Source organism: Talpa occidentalis, unplaced genomic scaffold (genome assembly GCF_014898055.3).
Source record: "Talpa occidentalis isolate TD23 unplaced genomic scaffold, MPIMG_talOcc4v2.1 talOcc4.11, whole genome shotgun sequence".
Taxonomy (NCBI): domain Eukaryota; kingdom Metazoa; phylum Chordata; class Mammalia; order Eulipotyphla; family Talpidae; genus Talpa; species Talpa occidentalis.
The window spans coordinates 100,101,343-100,121,271 of record NW_023601104.1 but is presented as its reverse complement, the minus strand read 5'-3'; positions in this window follow the sequence as shown (position 1 = coordinate 100,121,271).

Genomic DNA, 19,929 nt, shown 5'->3' with positions numbered 1-19,929 from the left:
CCACGCCCCCCACCTGTTTCCATGAGGAGCAGCCCGGATTCCTTAATCATCCTCACTGTCCCTTCTGTTCTGTGACAGCCCCAGAGGTCAGTCTGTTGTGTGCTCTTTTCCCTGTCCAGCTGACTCTTTGAGGCCATGGGGCACCTGGGAGGGAACCCTGGGGCGATCTGTCTTGACCCCACCTTTTACTGGACAGATGACTTTAAGCGAGTTGCTTGACCGCTCTGGCTTTAGTTTCCTTATCTGTAAAACTGGACTTACTAGGATTCCTACTGCTAGGACTATTGTGAGAATTAAATGGAACCATCCATGTAAAGCTCTTCAGAAAGTGCCTGGAGCATAGCAGGTGCTCAATAAAACAGGGGGTGGCCACCAGTCACCGGAACAGAGACAGCAGAGACCACAGGCCATCTGGAGGCAGATGCTGGCCACTGGCAGGCGTTCTCACTTGCACCCTGGGTGCAAATTCTTGTCCCTCTGAAAGGGAAATCACTGCGCAGACTCCGGGGTTGCTGGTGCACAGGGTGGTCCCGAGCGTCCGACTGGTTATTTTCTGGAGCAAAGGGAGGCTTTTTCTGCAGTGACCCCCTTCTTGGGATTCAGGCTCCTCATCAGCAGCCAGGAACCTCACACATCGCAGAGGGGGTGTTTGGGGCTTGAGCCAAATGGCCTGGACACTGACAAGTCTCGAACGTGTGTGTTTGCATTTCATAATTCCTGTCTCCTTGGCTGCCACTCGGCTCTCGTCGGTATTGCCAGCACGTCTGTTCTTCTCCTCAGTGCTTGTTCCTGTGGGCTGGGAAAGCTGAGGATGAGACGTACTGGAATTTGCTGTTAAAGACAAAGCTTTGAGTTGAGGTCTGGGTGCTGTGCCATGAATGAAGCTTCGAGCTGCTCTAGGCTCGAAGGGTGCGGGGGTGACCTGGTCTCCAATTAACGATTCTTTAAAGTCCTGGAAAGCTTGGCTCTTGTGTTTTGTAGAGTGTGATTCTCTAAACTTAAACCACCCGTGTGTAACCACCATCACAATCGGGCTGTGGAACAGCAACATGATCCCCAAAGATGCCTTTTAAGACCATCCTCCTTGTAGCCAGAAGCCCTGGCAGCCCCTGGTCTGGTCTCCATTGTCACTCCATTTTTGTCTTTTCGAGAACTTCGTGTAGATGAAATCCTACAGCGCGCAACTCCGCGGCCGGCTTCTCTCGCTCAGCATACTGTCTTTGAGCTTGCCCAGGCTGGCACGCCCATCAGCAGGCAGTTCCTTCCTTCTGCTGCTGAGAACAATCCTATCTGACTATTTACCCATCTGATGAGGGACGCCCGGGTTTTTCCAGTTTGGGACTATTAACTTTTGTGCACAGGTTTTCATGTAAATGTAACTTTTCATGCTCTAAGGGAAATCTGGGAGTGAGATGACTGAGTTATATGGAAAGGGTGTGATTGTAAGACACTGATAATCTGTTTTCCAGAATGGTTGTGCCACTTGGCAGTGCCTCTAGACAGGTTTCTGCCTCCTCGCCAGTACTTGGTATTATTTATCTTTTGATTGTAGTTATCCCAGTTGGCATGAACTGGAACTTCACTGTGGTTTGGATTTGCATTTTCCTAATGGCTGATGTACTTATTCATCATTCTTCTATCCTCTGTGATGAGATGTCTAGTCAAATCCCTTGTCATTTTTATTATTTTTATTTATTTATTTATTTTTACCAATTTTTTTCAAGCCAATTTAGCAATTCATTCATATAGTTTCCTGGAAATTGAGTTTTAGTGATTTGGACTACTTTATACAATACAACTTAATGATAAAAACATTTACCCCCGATTCTTCTGGCATTTCTGTGCTGTCGCATTAGAAGAATTATTGATAGTTTGGGGAAGTGAATATAGCATTTATGTGGAAAAATGTGTTCCAATCAAAACTAACCAAAAAATCCTTTGAAAACAATGTTTTTGTAAAATGGTGACTGTCGATTCTTTGGCACAGAAGAAAATAAAAATATGACCAATGTTTTACATAAAATTGAAAGCAGCTAGAACATGGAGTAATCTTGAACTGGTTGTTGGCCATTCCTCGTGGAAAGGACTGGGGCTGGTACTGAGGTCCACACCCCCATCTCACCTTCAATCATGGAACTTACGCGACTTACTGAGATAAACGCACCTAGCAGCTAAAATCTCTTCATCATTTTCCTTTCTTACATCCTATCAAAGCATAAAAATATGAAATTCCCTTGTCATTTTTAAAAGTGGGTCCCTGGGCCATTTACCAAAGCTGAGACATGGAAACAACCCAAGGGCATGGTGGTCAAGGATTCGGCCAGGAAGCTGCGGTCCAGCCACGCTCTGGAATACTGTTCCGCCGTGAGGAAGATGAGATGCCGCCATTGACAGCGCAATAGTGGGTTGAGGGGGTGAAGTGTAGTAAAGCCGGGCAGAATGACAGAGGCCAGTACTGGACATTTACAGAGCAGATGACTCAGCAAAGTAAACTAATTAGAAAAACCAGAGAACCTTGATCAATAAAGCGAGGCTGCTGAGCTGGAGGTGAGGGGCGGGCGGCAGGGGCGAGGAAAGAGAAGGCTTGGCGGCGGGAAAACAGCAGAAGTGGCGTGGATGGTTGGTTTTCCTATTGCTGAGTTCTAAGAATTCCTTGTTTTAGATGTAAGTCCTTTGTTGACCCGAAAGCCACCCGTGCATCAGCAGACGACCTGCTCGCCCCAGCCTCCCGCGTACTAAAGGGACAATGCGGTTTTCTCCACCTGCTCCCCAGGGCTGCGCTGAGCCTCGAAGGATCAAGGCCAGCGAAACGCTGTGAGGGAGCCGAGGCCCCGTGGCTGTTTGCATTGCTCAGGTTCTTGTGTGACTGGTCTGGGGCTCACAGGCGTTTCCTTACTTGCGATGTATCGTGTCCCGCCCGAGCAGGCCCTTGACAAATAAAAGGTTTCATGATAAAGGGCCGCGTGAGGGGCAGCGGCTCCTGTTCACGAGCTCCAGCCTTTCGTCTCAGCCAGCGTCGCCCGCACAATCTTTCTCCAAAGACCTTGAAGCTTGGCCGGGCGGTGGGTGGGTGGCCGGGGCTGCCCGTCGGCCTGGGGGCTCATCTCTGCACTCTGCCCGGGGTAGAAGGCAGCTCCTGCCTGTCCAGCGCCCTGTCCGGAGGGTCACAAGTCACGGCCGACCGGGGCGGCGTGCCGGGGAGCTCGTGGCTGCCTGGACCTCCTCCCAGGGAGAGCAGTGCCACTGGACGCCACGCTCCTGTTGCCACGGCTCTGCGGGGCCCTCGGGAGCCAAGCGGGGAGGGTGACGAAGCAGAGGGAGGAGCGGCACCAGCAGAGCAGCCGTGGTCTGTGGAGTCTGCTGCCCTCGCCGGCTCGCCATGTCCCAGCGGTGCTTCTCTTACCTCTAGTGCTGCCCGGTGGGCAGAGCGCCGGCTGCCCTGGCCCTGACACGGGCCACGGTGGCACCTCAGTTTGAGAAATGACTCTCATTCTTTGGCAGGTCCGGAGGAAAGATTAATACCGATTGCTTCTGGAACAGCTGCGCCCCAATCCTGCCAACGAGACACGAGAGAGGTGTGCCCCACTCTCCGGGAGCGCAGAGGGCTGAGGCCTGATCCATTCTCTCTGTCTGCCTCGCTGCCTGTTTGCTGGGTGCTGGTGGCGGCCAGGCTTGGAGCGAGTTCAGTGGAGAGGATGGACAAGGGCTTGGAAAGAACTCGAGTCCCTGGTTACGTCCTTGAGCCGCATCATGGAGCAGCCCCCAAGCCCACCCTGTGTGGACGATTCCCATGCAGTTGACCATCTTCTCTCCAGTTTAATTTGGTTTGAGTTGGGTCCCCCATTATTTGCAACCCCAAACACAGCAACCCTGATAGTTGTTCCCTCACCAAAGTAGGAGCCCTCCTTAGTAGGCTAGTGAGAATTCAGAGATGCAGGAAGATTCTGGAAGGGACGCACCAAGGCGGAGGTTGGGAAAAGACAGTGACCGTTTGTCCTCTTCGATGGCCTGACACTAAGACAGTTTCGTGGACCAGGTCTCAGACGTCTCTGTTTGAATATGGAGGCGTTAAAAATCACCCAGAGCTTATGAACTTCGAGGGGAAAGTCTGAAGTGCACGTTGACAGGACGGCACTTCTATTTTGAAGGGCAGGCTGACAGGACTAAGGCGGGCGGAGCTCCCACTGGCCTGCTGTAGGGAAGACGCAATTAACATGTGGTTGCTGTGCCAACACTAGTCACTTCTTGGGGGACTTTCTTCACGTATGTAGACGTGGTGGCTGAGTCAGGGATGTGAGCAAGGGCGCAGAGGTGGCAGAAGGAGGTGTCACCTATTTCCAGGGCCAGACGGTTTTCGAGGACTTCAGCAGAGGCCGCAGCCAGGAGGACACACGCATCCATTGAAGCAGGCTCGCCACGCCAGCCCCGGTGCCACCCGCAGGGATCCCGAGGACTGTGCGCCCGTAGCGCAGGCTGGAGGGCCGGGTTCACACGAGGCCGGCAGCTCCGGGCTCCTCAGAAGAAACTTGCTGGGCCCTGCGTGCTGTCAGCGGAGCGCTCGATGCAGAGAGGGGGCTGCATGTGCACTTTTCTTGGCGATCACCGGGTCCCAGGCAGCGGGTGTGAGAGGAGGGGAGATAGGGAGGGAGAGGAGAGAGCAGAGGGGACAGGAGAGGACCGAGCGGCGAGGAGAGAAGGAGGGCTGACTGAGCACATCCTGCGAGAGTCCACTGGATTTCTGCAGCAAGGTCCCACGCTCTCAGGCCCCGGGACGAGCCTGCCATCCTCAGACCCGGCCCGACTGGGCCTTCTTCCCGGGCCTCTCCGATGCCACCTGGAACGCTGAAGCCAGAGCACGTCATTCTGCTGTCCTCGGCTGACAGACTCGCCGGATGCAGGGAAAGCAGCCATCTGACGGGGCACAAGCCTGGCGGACGGGCAGAGGGGAGAGGCGTCAGCACCAGAGCCAGGTTTCCCTCTTCGTTCCTTCGTCAAGTGTTACTTGCTCTGTCGCACTGTGCTTTGTGGGTGAAGGACACGCAGAACCTGCCCTCAGGGGCTCCCGGCGCGCACCCACACTCAGACATGCGCACAGAGCTCCAATGTTGAGACGGAAGAGGAGCAAGGGGCTTGGAAGAGGAGCCATCAAGCTGGAATTTGAAGGTCATGTCTTGGGAGCAAAGGTCACGTTGGCCCAGGGAGAAACAGCAGCGGCGGGAGGCATGGAGGAGGTTCAGAGTGGTGGGCTGAGGGGCTGGGTGGACCCCAGTGGGCCGTGGGGTGCTGCAGTGCGCTAGCCAGGCGTGCAGCGGGATGGTGCACATCTGCCCTCCCTGAGTCTGTTTTCTGTCTGTGAAAGAGGCCTAGTAATCGCAGCCCTTGCAGAGGTGCTCAGTGATGCATCACTGAGATAAGGCAGGTAAAGTGCTTAATGCCAGGGTCTGGCACACAGTCAGCGTGCCACTTGCCCCTGGCGGCATCGCTATCAGAGGGCCTGGCTTGTGGTTAGTCCTTTCTGGAGCCAAAGTTCATCAGATCTTCCCTAAGGCATCTGGGTTCTGCCCAGTACTTGAAAGTCTTGGCCGTGGAAATGATGGACTACGAGATTTTTCAAAATTGAGTTTCCATATCACCTGAGGGGAGAAATAAACTATCGCACACAAATGAACAATGATGTAAGAAAATAAATAAATAAAATAAAAGTGAGTTTCTGTCAGATTTTGCGTTGCATTGGAGCTACCTGTACAAATTCATAATCTGAAAAAGAGATGTTTCCAACTTCGTCGCCACCCCAGGTGAACTTGCAGCCAGGTTTTGATCTTCAGCAGCTCTTCCTCTGCTAATGGCATTGGGACTCCCTTGGAAGGTGACTGATTTCATGTCTTGGGGGTGGGAGAAAATCAGGATGGAAAGTTCTGGGTCATCTTGCCAGGAAGGAGGAATCCTTCCAAGGATGCCGAGGACATCCGAACGGTGCTCCTAGGGACAGTGTGACAAGTGGACCATCTACTAACTCGGTTCATTGGCGCTACCATGTATTCACAACAACGCGCAAATGAGAAGAATTGCTGGATGAATGGTGGTTGATGGTCTGAGCAGGAGGACTAGCAGGATCTATTTACTTTTCACTCTGACAAGGGAGTATTGATACAGGAGTATCTTCCTGTGTCTGTTGTGAATTTGCGGCCTTACACACAGAAGCACACCTGTCTCATCCGTGTCCCTTGGGTGTGTCCCCAGAAGTGGAATTGCTGGATGGCGTGGTAGATCTATTTTCAATTTTTTGAGGCATTTCCATATTGTTTTTCATCGTGACTGGCTCCTGGTGTAAACCACAGCGCTCTGCTGCAGAGGAAGGCATCCAGACAGCAACGCTGCACTGTAATTATGTAATGTGATGAATATTGCTGCATTGGAATCACAGTGCCACATATAAACGCATCAAAGTAACCCGCTATACATACGTTCAACATACATGCTACATGTCCAATTTATTCAATTAAAATGGATATGAATATTTCGTTTCTTCTGTAAGGCACATGCCTGTTCAGTGATTGGGGGCGTGTGTGAGCCTCCCCTTCACTCTTGACCCTGCTCCTCCTCCTGCATCACGCAGGGAGGCTGCTACAGGCTGGTCAGAGGGAGGCCAGAGAGTGAGAGGAAAGGAGAAGCCAAGCTACTTCTCTCTCCTCTTGCTCTCTCAGGCGGTCTCCAGCACCAGCTACCTCACGTCCCTCACTCCAGCTGCTGTCCTGTGGGACCCCCATGGGGTCAGCTTCTTCTGGGGTCCCCTAGCCCCTGGGCTCCTGTAGCATCTTCTTTGTTCCACCAGCTCAGAGGTGCTAGCCGTTTCCTCTCGTTGCTCATCTCTGGGCGCACTCACAGCCCCCCTATTTGGCTCCTCAGCTATATAATCAATTCCTTTTGACAAATTCCCTCCATGTAAATGATTGAAATGACGGCTGCCCTCCTGGTTATTATCTGAGAGACGACGTCATTGTTTCTATCTACACAAGTAGGAAAGAATAAACACCAGGTACTGGTTTTTACGAGTAAACCAAATAATCCCAGAATAACCAGACCAAGCAGCAAGGGCAGGAAGGGTCGGTGAGCACTGTGGTCACATGAAACCCAGACCGAAGGAGTCAAAGCTGGTTGGTGTGGGGGACACGCACAGAAGTCAGGGGACGGGGCTTCAACAGAATGTTCCCCAGAGACAATTCCCCCAGAGACAAGCATCCTGAGGAAAGGAGTTGACTTTGCAGATTCTCACTCATCAAGTAGAAAATGAAATTTTCAGATAGTCTTATATTAATTATAACAAAATTCAAATAATATTGTCAGACTGGGTCAATGCATCATCACAGCAGTGCTGGGCTAGCTGTTACCAGCCAAGAGGCATTTAAAGGTGGAATCAGTTCTGGGAATGATGCCCGGTGTCCTGCTGTCTCTCCTGGGCACAGGCCATCCCCTTGCTGGCACAGGACAGCTGCCAACCTTGAGCCTTGCAACTCTTTGCTTGACACTATCCCCAGCCACCAGGGCCTGGAGGCTGTTTTTTTTTTTTTCTCCCCCTTAAAGATTTACTTGTTTATGCATACAAGAACTGGGGTGTAGGCCAGATGTGGGGGATGGGGGTGAGAGGATTCACCAGGATGGACAGAGTGGGGAGCAGAACAGGCAGATCTACTGAAATACACTGCTGAGGGGAGCAGCGGGGAGACAGAAGAGAGAGGTCTGCTGCACCATGTGGGTCAGCTCCCTGGCTGGCCAGGGATTGAACTCGTGCTGCAGTGGCTGGTGATGGCTTCGTAGTACTAAGACTTTAACCCCTGCGCCACCAGGGAGGCCCCTGCAGACTGGGGCTAGGAAAGGAAGCCCTGGGCCCACTTGGGCAGCCTGAAGTGTCCAGCTGCAGGGTGCAGATCACCTGTGTCTGAAGGGGATGGTGGATAAACATCTTGTACCCCTGCCCTCCGCTTGGGGTAACCCTGAGAGCTGCTCTCTACTGTTGCCCTCTATTTCCGGGCAGGACTGCACCTGCTCACCCTTAGCAGTCACCTGCTTGGCCACCCAGCCTCTCGCTCCCCCCTTCCTGGTTTTACACCCCTGCCAGTGATTCCTAGAATTGCCTACTTAACATTTGCTAAGAAACGACTTCTACTGTTTCCTGTCTCAGCGTCTGCTTCTGGGGCACCCCAGAGTCCAGCACCATGGTAAAAAATAAACTCATTGGGAATAATTTTCAGTCTAGAGAAAAGTTGCAAAGATAATACGGAGACTTCTTGGATACCCCCATGAACCAGTTTCTTCTAATGTTGACTTTTTTTTTTTAAAAACAGATTTATTGAGGTCTAGTGAATACACAAAGAACCACCATGTTTTGTGTGTGCGCCTGGATGAGTTTGGACGTTTGTGAACATCTGGGGCACCGTCACCACAGTCAAGGTAACAGACATGTCCAGAACCTCCCAAGAAGTCTTCGTGGCTCCCTCATCTCCCTTTGATGCTGTTTTCTTTTGTGGTGAGAGCATTTAACAGGAGATCTACCCTGTTAAATTTCTGAGCACACGGTATCTTATGGCTAGTTTTATTGTTCACCTATTTTGCTGCTAACTATGGGCACGATACTGTACTGTAGATCTCCAGAACTTATGCATCTTGTGTAATGGAAACCTTCTACCCATACCTGACCTGGTCATTACCATATGTCACAACGAAGAGACTCACGTGGGCACACGACTATGAACTAAACTCCACACATATTCGGATTTGGTCAATTTCTTTCCTCATGTTCTCTGCTTCCAGAATCACTTCCAGGAGCATTTAATCATCGTGTCTCTTAGTCTGCCCAGTCTCTGAGTCCTTCCAGTCGACACTTCTGAGGATATTTTGTAGAACATCTCCGGGTTTGGTTTGCTTGATATTTTTCTCCTGGTTAGACTGGAGAGCGCACCGGGGGAAGACCAGCTAACAGCTCATAGCTCATCTCACATAAAGAGGGCCAAGGCTTCAAATTCCCAAGTCATCACAAGTGAAAGTTTTTTAAAAAAGAAATCCAGGCTAGAGACTTGGGACTCATGTTTAAATCACCTTAATTTGTGTCTGCAGGTCCCACGTCCCAGCCAAGAGTCAATTAGCCAATCGCCTGATTTTCTCTCCTCGGCTCTATGTTTTGGCAAGTCGATGCTAAGAGGAATGACTCCCCAAGACGTTAGGATAAAATATTACTGAAACCCTAGGATCATGGGAAAATGTACTCAAGAATAAATAAACAAATATAGCCATAATTCAGGGAAGGTAATCTTTCAAAGGGCAGAATCATGAAGGAAGGTCATGGTTTTAGAGGGGGCTTAGGTGAGGCTCTAGCAACATGTTGTGGAAACGTCGTGTTTCTGAACGTTCTGTCTGCTCTCTGAGCTCTCTGGAATATCCAAAGAATCGAATGCACTGTTTGTAATTGCATTTTAAATTGTTTAAGAACATTTAATTCATCATATTTATAATTGAGAAAAATTGCTTTTCTGAGTTCTGTTAATTAGACCTAAGTGAAACAAATTAAGCATTAAGGAAAGTCCACACAATTATGGGAGCGTCTTTCCTCCCATAGAAAAGCCCCTTGGGGGTTAAACCATCTATCAGTGGGTTATAACGGGACTACCCGCCCCCCCAATCCCCACGCCCATCCTTAAAGCTGTTAGTTTTCAGGACGTGGATTCCTAAGGCACTTCCATGGACGCTTTAGGTATTTTCCCCTCTTTCAGCTCATTTTATCCTCACAAAATTATCTTCATTTGACAAGGGAGGAAACTACATGTTTAATTTAGAACGCATTTGACTGCAAGAAAGAATACGAGACCGAAAATGACTTCAACAGCAATAGGTTTATTATCTCCTTGAAAAGCAGACGTTTGGCCTCAGGACTGGCTGCTGCTGGGGTCCCACCACGCCAGCTTCTCTGGGGGTCTCTCGATGCCTCATGATCACAAGGTGGCTGCAGCAGTTGCTGGCACAGCCAGTGTCCTCTTGGAAGGCAGCTCTCCTGGGGGCTCTGGGATTAGGGAGGAAATCCTGGCAGTCCGGGTGACTTCTCCTTGGCCAGCTGAGTCCTGGACTCAGGTCTAAGGCGATCACCTACAGGGGAAGGCGTGATACGACCGACTTCATCCCTCGGGGCTAGGAGGCTGCCCCCCGCCCCCCACAGCCAAACCAACAGGGAAGATGGGCGCAGGCAGCGGTGCACGTGAGGATGCAGGGAAGGGCGCACCTTGCCTGGAATCTTAGGACCCCCCTCATTCTCTCGCTATTGCCCCTTGGCCCCCTCTGTGTCTGTGGAATCGTCACACTTTTGGATGGGTTTCCCGTTGAAAGGCGCCTCCAGAGACTTGAGGCCAGTCTCCTTCCAGCTGGCCCATGAAGTCATTTAAACTACTCAGAACAAAGTCGTCTCGCTCCTTCCCAAGGTCTTCACAGCTCCTGAGGCCGCAGGCCAACTAGCTCCCCTTTTTTATTGCTCAGATGGGAGCACTGGGGCAGGGTGGGGAAGGGACTCAGGGTCACAACATGAGGTGGCAGGACCTTCAGCTCCCTCTGTGCCCCTGGCTGTTGTGCGGGTGGATCCAGCGATGGTCAGAAGAACTTGAGGGCATTATTTGAAAGTGTGGGCTTGAGGCAGGGCTCTGCCTTGTTCATCTACTAATCTCTCAGCGCCCTGCTGCTTGGCTTGAGCAAGTAAGTGGCTCTAACAACACTGATTATTATACTAAAAGCCACAGCAGTTGTTATGTGTCAGGTCCCGTTCTGATGTGTTCATGCATTTCATCTGCTGCATCTCCACGAGCTACGCATGACGGTTACGTGATGACACCGGCTAGGTGCCCAGGGCACGTCTATCGAAGCTTGCAGGGGTCTTGATTTTGCTAAAATGCACATCCTGACCCAGGAGGGCTGGGGTGCAGCCCGGGCTCTGCATTCCCAGCAGGCTCCAAGGTGATCTGCTGGTCAGCCAGCCACACTGTGGGTTCAGGATCTAGATCAGTCAGAATCAAACAGGAAACACCAGGCCCCTTGCAGGTGGAGGCCAGGGTGGCAGCGCTCTGGAAAAGGTGACTCCCGTCTAATTTTGGCGGTGAGAGGATTACAGATCCCGGGGACAGACACTCACCGAGGAGAGGAGGCCAAGCCCACCAGGCAGCTTCGAGGGTCTGGCTGGAGCAGGCTGCTTTCTGTTTCCAGGAGAGGCGCAGGGCCAATGCTGTCCCGCCTGAGAGCGGAGCTCCGGGGCCCGGGCTCACACGCCTGCCCTGAGCGGGTGCGGCTGCCGTCGCCAAGCTGCCCGGAGGCTGCCGTTTAGGGAGCTTGTGAGAGCTCCCGAGACAGCCACGGGCGCAGGTGGGGCCAAGGCCAGCGTCCCTGGTGGGTAGAGGGACAGTGGGAGGAAGCGTGTGCGTGAAACACGATACCAGAGCGAGGCAGACCCGGGTTCAAACCCAGCATCGCCACTTACTGGCAGTTCAGGGGGCAAGTTACTCGCTGCTGCCCTTGCGTGCTGGGTGGAAACCAGGGACGCACCCAGTGACACTCCTGCAGCGTTTAAAGCAGGTGACGCTACACTCAGGGAACTGGTTCGGTGCTGGCACAGCCGGAGGGAGGAGGGTGAGGTAATCCCGAGACACGCAGGAAGGCCCCTGGAGGAGGCCGCTTTCCTGCAGCTCGGGGGTCGTGTCACCAGGTGGGGCCTGACCCCACAGAGGACTCAGCCCAGCATGGAGGGAGGCGGAGAAATACCCTCGCTTCTCCCACCCTGACCCCCAGCCACGCCCCTGCCTCTCGTGACTGACCCCAAGGGACACAGGCCCCGCGGGGCCAGCTGCCTGCACCTGCGGCTCCGCGGGCCGGGGAGCAACGGATCTGAGGGTGTCAGGCCCGGGTTCGAGGACTCGAGGAAGCCTGAGGCCCCCACACCAGGGACGCCAAGTTCCTCTTCGTCCCCTGCCCACAGCCCTTCGTCCCCAGCCTCTGGGGGGATGCCTGTCTCGGCCGCCGTTCAGCTACTGGCCTTCTCGCATTTCACACCCTCCTTGTGTGGGAACCCCGGGCTCCGTGGCGAGACATCTCTGAGGAAAGGGCTCCTCAGACCAATGGCCCCGAAGGCCAGGGAGGGGGCTGGAGCAGGGCAGGGACCTGACAAGGGACGCGGTCCTGGACAGGCCGTCTCTGTGGTGCTGGCTTGTCTGTTTCTTCTCCAGCCCTCATCCCTCACCCCTCCGTCCCTCACCCCTCCGTCCCTCACCCCTCCGTCCCTCACCCCTCCGTCCCTCGTCCCTCCATCCCTCACCCCTCCATCTCTTGTCCCTCCATCCCTCACCCCTCCGTCCCTCACCCCTCCGTCCCTCACCCCTCCGTCCCTCACCCTCCGTCCCTCGTCCCTCCATCCCACCCCTCCATCTCTTGTCCCTCCGTCCCTCACCCCTCCGTCCCTCACCCCTCCATCCCTCACCCCCCGTCCCTCACCTCTCCATCCCTCGTCCCTCCATCCCTCACCCCTCCATCTCTTGTCCCTCCATCCCTCACCCCTCCGTCCCTCACCCCTCCATCCCTCGTCCCTCCATCCCTCACCCCTCCATCTCTTGTCCCTCCATCCCTCACCCCTCCGTCCCTCACCCCTCCATCCCTCACCCCCCGTCCCTCATCTCTCCATCCCTCGTCCCTCCATCCCACACCCTCCATCTCTTGTCCCTCCATCCCTCACCCCTCTGTCCCTCACCCCTCCATCCCTCGTCCCTCCATCCCTCACCCCTCCATCTCTTGTCCCTCCATCCCTCACCCCTCCGTCCCTCACCCCTCCATCCCTCACCCCCCGTCCCTCATCTCTCCATCCCTCGTCCCTCCATCCCACACCCCTCCATCTCTTGTCCCTCCATCCCTCACCCCTCCATCCCTCACCCCTCCATCCCTCACCCCTCCGTCCCTCATCTCTCCATCCCTCGTCCCTCCATCCCACACCCCTCCATCTCTTGTCCCTCCATCCCTCACCCCTCCGTCCCTCACCCCTCCGTCCCTCACCCCTCCGTCCCTCACCCCTCCGTCCCTCGTCCCTCCATCCCTCACCCCTCCATCTCTTGTCCCTCCATCCCTCACCCCTCCGTCCCTCACCCCTCCGTCCCTCGTCCCTCCATCCCTCACCCCTCCATCCCTTGTCCCTCCATCCCTCACCCCTCCGTCCCTCACCCCTCCGTCCCTCACCCCTCCGTCCCTCACCCCTCCGTCCCTCGTCCCTCCATCCCTCGTCCCTCCATCCCTAACAAGCAGTTCCTGAGCCGGAACCCTGCTAGGTGCTGGGAAGAAGAAGGTGCCCCAGGGTGGTGGTGAACACGCCTGTTAATTAACACGTCAGCCGGGGTTCTGTTGGTTATAAGAAGCAGAACCCATTTAAGATATTCAAGTGAAAAAAACTTCCACGACAAGGGAAAGGGCGTGTGAAGGGCCCAGACTTCAGAAAGCACGTCTGGCCCTCCAGGGAAATGTCCCGTCTTTTTCTCTCTGTTCCTGTCTGCGCATCTGCAGCCCTGAGGGAGCAGAGCTCCTGCCCCCCCACACCTACGTGTGTCGTGGCCGCCCGGGCGTGACTCCTGACAGTCGGAGGATTGTCCTGATGTCCGCGACATGGGCACGGACTCCGGAGACCCGCGGGGCCAGCGCGTTCCCACGGGCTGGTCCTGTGGGTCCCCTTCCTGAGGGAGGCCCTGACCTGCCCGGCTCTCCTGGCCCCAGGTGGGTGGTCTGGGCGGCCAGGGAGGGGGCGAGGGGCAGGTTCTGAGAAGGCAGCTGAGGGGAAGACGGGCCATGAGACATGTTTCCTGCAAGAAATAATTACAGATCGGCCTGAGGAGAAAATCGGAGGCGGGAAAGTATTTGAAGTGATAATAGCCACCGCTTCACAAGGCTTGATGCGTCAGGCTCTGGGTAAGTGCTTTCCGTCCATTTGCCTCGTTGAGTCCTCACGTAAGCTTCAGAAGCCAGTGTTATGATTATGAGCCCCGCGGCCCGAGTCTGTGGATGAGGAGACAGAGATGTAGCAGGTGCAGTGCTTTGCCGGAGGTCAGGTAGGGGGTGTTGGCTGCCTGAGTACCGGGTCAGCGGTCAGTGCCTGCTTCCCACCACCGCCGAGAACACCCTCTCCAAACAAAACCTTCTTGTTACAGGTCTTTGGGTGCACAGACTTGAGGAGGGGTCAGTGACCCCCATTTTATGGCTTACCATCGCCAGCTGTCAGTGGTTGAATCCTCAAGTATCTCGATTCTTTGTCTTGTCCAAATCCCAGTCCTAGTCCTCACCCCCACAACACACACACCCCCCCCTTCTAGAACATATGTTCTTCTACTTTACCTTGCTTGTATGTTATCCTTGGGAAGTGTATTTTATTTTCAGGGAGTGTTTCATGTTTCATTTTTCTTTTTCTTGAGATTATAAATAACAGGGCTTATTAGCTCTTTTTTTACTTTTCAAATAAACGCTGTATTTTAAAATAGATTTAGAATGACAAAAATGTGCAAAGTTAGCACAGAGAGTCCCTGTATACCCCACTCCCAGTTGCTCCTATTATTAGCATCTTGTGCTAGTAGGGGACACTTGTTACAATTAATGAATAAACACTGACACACCATTTTAGCTAAAGCACACACTCTCTTCAGATTTCCTTGGTTTCTACCTTGTGTCCTTTTTCTCTTCCCAGACCCCTCTCTAAATGGAACCCGAGTTACATTTAGTCAATACGTCTCATTAGATGCTTCTTGATTCTGACAGTTTCTCAGATTTACATTGTTTTTGGTGACCTTGACGATTTTAAGTGCTGCTCATGTATTTTGTAAAATACCCTCAACTGACTTTCTATTTTTCTCATGAGTAGATTGGAGCGATGGGTTTTCGGGAGGAAGACAACAGAGGTCAAAGGCCATTTTCATGACATCATGTCAAACACCCTGGTTTATGGCTGCATCACTCAAACACCTGCCTCTGGGGCCCTCCTCTTCGGTCTGTCAGATCTTTCCCTTGTATCCCTTACAAGGACACTTGTCCGCTTTGGATGTAGGACTCATCTGTGTAATCCAGGATGATTTCGTCCAAGATCCTTAACATTCTGCAAAGATCCTTTTGCCAAATAAGGCAACATTTGCGATTCAAATGTGGACATCTATTTTTGGGTTCGTATTCTACTCACTCTACCTCCTTCCCAACTTTTTCTTCCATGGATTGTGCTTTTGGAGTATCTAAAAATTCATCACCAAACCTCAGTTCAATTATATTTTCTCCACTCTCTTCTAAAAATTTTAAAGTTTTGCATTTTGCATTTAGGTCTATGATCCATTTTGAGTTAGCTTTTGTATAAGGTGTGAGGTCTGTTTGTAGGTTCATGGTTTTCCATACGGATGTCCAATTGTTCCTTTCTTCACTGAATTGTCTTCGCACCTTTATCAAAATGTGTGCAATGTATTTGGCCTGTTTGGGGACCCTCCTCTGCTCCGCTGACTCATGTTTCTATTCTTTCATCAGTACCCACTGTCTTGCTTTATAGTAAGTCTCAAACTGGGTAGCGTGAGTTCTCCTGTTTTGTTCTTCAGCATTGTATTGGCTAGACTTTTCCCACATACATGTCAGAGTTAATTTGTTGATTATATAAATAGTTGCTGAGATTTTGATTGGTATTAATCTGAATCTGTGTTGAGTTGAGAAGAATTGAACGTTATTCAATTAACATAATTGAGAAGAATTAACATTACCAAGTCTTCAATTCATGAGCATGTACTATCTCTTCATTTATTTGGATCTCTGATTTCATTAATAAGAATTTCATAGTTTTAAAATATGAACCTTGTATATTTTTGTTAGAAACAATCTAAGTATTTCATATTTTGGTTGTTCTTGTACATAGAGGATTTTTATTTTTAAATTTCAAACTTCAATCATTCACTTTGGCACATGGGAAAGCAATTGATCCTTGCATGTTGATCTTATGCCCTGTGATGTTGCAATGCTCATTTTTTAGTTTCAGGAATATTTTTGTGTAGATTCTTTGGGGTTTTCTACAAAGACAATCATGTCATCTGTGAATGCAACAGCTGGATTTCTTCCTTTCCAATCTATGTAGGTCATATTTACTTTTATTATTGTACTAACTGGAACTTCCAGTGTGAGGATGAATGTGAATGGTGAGAGAGGATATACTTGCTTTGTTCCTGATCTGAGAAAAAATTAATCTGGTCTCTATTATTAACTATGCTGTTAGTTGTAGGGTTTGGTAGCTCTTCTTTGTCAATTTGAGAAATGAATAGAGCTATTCCTGCTATTAGTATTAGCAATTTATACCTTCCTCTATCCATTTACTTTTTTTAAAAAAGATTTATTTATTTATGCATACAAGAGCTGGGGTACAGGCCAGAGATGTGGGGGGTAAGAGGATCCACCAGAGACAGAGTGGGGAACAGAACAGGCAGAAACTGACCGAAATACACTGCTAAGGGGAGCAGCGGGAGAGACAGGAGAGGTCTGCCTCACCATGTGGGTTTCCCTCTGGCCAGCCGGGGATCAAACTCGTGCTGCAGAGGCTGTGGATTGCTTCATTGTGCGGTGTTTAACCCCTTGCGCCACCAGGGAGGCCCTATCCATTTACTTTCAATCTACATGTGCCTTGTATACAACATATAGTTGGGTTTATTTTTTGATCCACTCTGACAATCTGTCCTTTAACTGAGGTATTTAAACCACTGATGTTCAAAGTGATTTCAGATATAGTGGGATTAATATCTATCATATTTTGTTACTGTTTTATATTTGTTGTCCTTGGTCTTTGTTTATATTTTTGTCTTCCATTATTTTCTGCCTTTTGTGGTTTTAATTGAGTATTTTATGATTCTGTTTTCTCTCATTTCTTTAGCATATCTGTTGTATTTTTAAAAATACATTTTAAAAAATTTTAAAAATGTATTTTTTAAAATATACATTGCTGGGGCCTCTCTGGTGGCACAAGGGGTTAATGCTCAACACTATCAAGTTATTGGCAGCTAATGCAGCATGAGTTTGATCCCTGGCCAGGGAGTGACCCACATGGTGCAGCAGACCTCTCCTGTCTCGCCCGCTGCTCCCCTCAGCAGTGTATTTCAGTCAGTCTGCCTCTTCTGCTCCCCTCTCTGTCTCTGGTGAATCCTCTCACCCTCCCATGCATCTGGCCTGTGCCCGGGTTCCCATATAAATAAATATATCTTTTAAAAAAAAAAAGAGTTAAGAAAGATGAAAGTTTTGTTTTACTTTGAATTATTTATTTTCCAGTGCTCTTCCTTGCTTTATGCCAGTTGAGTTTTTGACCTATATAATTTTCCTTCTCTCTAAAGAATCACTTTTAACAGTTCTTGCCTGCTGGTAACACATTCCTTCAATTTTTATATATCTGAAAGTCTATTTTTCCTTCACTTTTGAAGGATTGTTTCACAGGGTACAGAATTCTAAGTTGCTAGGTTTTTTTTTTTAATACTTCAAATATTTCAGTCTACTCTCTTCTCACTTGTATACCTTCTGAGAAGTTGGATGTAATTCTTATCATTGTTCTTCTACAGATAATGTGTGTTTTTTTTCTTTTGATTTTTGAAGAATTTTTTTGTTATCTTTGATTTTCCATAGCTTGGAAATGATATGCTTAGGTGTATAGGTATAAGTTTATGGTTTGTTTGTTTGTTTTGCTACGTAATATTCTCTGAGCTCTCTGGATCTGTGGTTTGTTGTATGACATTAATTTGGGCAAAATTTTTAGTCATTATTGTTTCAAATATTTCTTCTGTTCCTTTCTCTTTCTTCTCCTTCTGGTTTTCCTATTACATGCATGTTATACCTTTTGTAGTTTTTTTTTAAGATTTATTTATTTACGCATGCAAGAACTGGGGTGCAGGCCAGATGTGCGGGAAGGTGAGAGGATTCACCAGAGAGAGTGTGAGCAGAACAGGCAGATTGACTCAAAATCACTGCTGAGGAGAGCAGCAGGCGAGTCAGGAGAGGTCTACTGTGCCATGTGGGTTGCTCCCTGGCCATCTGGGGAGCGAACTCGTGCTGCAGAGGCTTCTGGATAACTTCATAGTGCTGTGCTTAACCCCTTGTGCCGCGAGGGAGGACCCCTTTTGTACTTGTCTCACAGTTCTTGGAGATTGTTTTCTGCATTTTTTTAAGTCTTGTTTTCTATTTTTCAGTTTTAGAGGGTTCTATTGCTATATTGTTAAACTCAGAGATTCTTTCCTCAGCCATGTCCAATCTACTAAGAAGCCCATCAAAGGAATTCTTCGTTTTTATCACAGTGGTTTTTTTTATTCCTAGCATTTCTTTTTCGTTCTTTCTTAGAATTTCTATTTCTGCTTACATTGCCCATCTGTTCTTGCATTCTGTCTACTTTATCAATCAGAGTCCTTAGTATATTAATGTTAGCTGTTTCAAACTTCCAGTTTGATAATTCTAACACCGCTGCATATTGGGATCTAGTTTTGATGCTTGTTTCCTCTCTCCAAATGGTGTGTGTTGCCTTTTAGCAATTTTTTCTTAATAACTAGACATGCTATACTGGATAAAAGGAACTGATGTAAGTCAGCCTTTAGTAATGTAAGTGATAAGGTGTATATGTGGGAGGTAGAAGTCTTTAGTTCTATGATTAGGTCTCAGTCTTTTACTGAGGCTGGACTTCTGGACTGTGCATTTCATAAGTACTTCTCAGGGTTTTTTTCCTCCCCCTTAAGTGGGACAGGATGATTATAGGAGACAGGAGTTTGGTAATTTCAGTATCCTTTGTGGAAGGATGTGGAAACACACACAAATACACACACACACACACACAGAGTAGGTTGCCTTGGAGTTTTTAACTCAGACTAGTTCACACTCAGCCTTTTTCAGAAGTCAGTTAATTATAATTTCAGTTTCCTTACCCCAACCACTCTTCAGAGGTTGCTTTCTGCCGTGACATGTTCTGATTCTCTATATTTATCTGTTGGTCTCTCCAATTTGAGGAGCAGTGACTTGCCCAGTGATGTCATCTGTGAATCTAAGCAGGTTGTTGACTTTTTCAGTATGCTCAGCTTTTTACCTGTTGTTAGGATGGGGTGGTGACTTCCAAGCTTCTTACAAGATGTGCCAGAAACCAGAAGTCTCCATCCTCTAGTTTTGAGTGTCTGACATATTCCAGTTCTTATTTCCTCCTAGAATGTCAATTGTAACTCCTTTAAATTTTTTTTCAGTGTCCTGGAGTTCACAAAAAACTTAATGAACTAATATAAGCCCACTTTCAAACAACACTATACCTTATCACAAGTAGTACTGGCAACTTCTCTCCAATTTCTCCCTTCCAGCCCTTGTGATATTGTCATTCATTTCACTTATCCATATGCTAGAATCATACATTACCATGTTACTGTGGTTGTCGTCAACAAAGTTATGTTTTAGATAAATTAAGAATAAAAAATATAAGATTTTATTTTACTCTTTTTTTTTCCTTTTCTGCTGCTCTTCCTTTTTTTATAGTTAAGCTTCTGTCTTATATAATTTTCTTTCTGCTTGTAGAAAGAAATTTTTTGTGGGGAGACTAGGCAGGTCTGCTAGTGATGAATTCCCTCAGTTTTTGAAAGGCAATGTCACTGAATATAGAAATCAAGATTGGTGATTTTTTCCCCATAATTTTAAATAGTCCACCCCATTATTTTCTTGTTTGCATTGTAGCCACTGTAACTCTTATCTCTTCTGGTAAAGAATATTTCCCCTCTTGTTTCTTTCACAATTTTCTCTAAGTCTTGGGTTTTCTATAGTTTGAATGTGATGTAGCTAGGCATGCGGTTATTTTGTTTGTTTGTTTTGGTATTTATTTTTCTTGGTGCTTTCTTGGTTTCCTAGATCTGTGATTTGAAA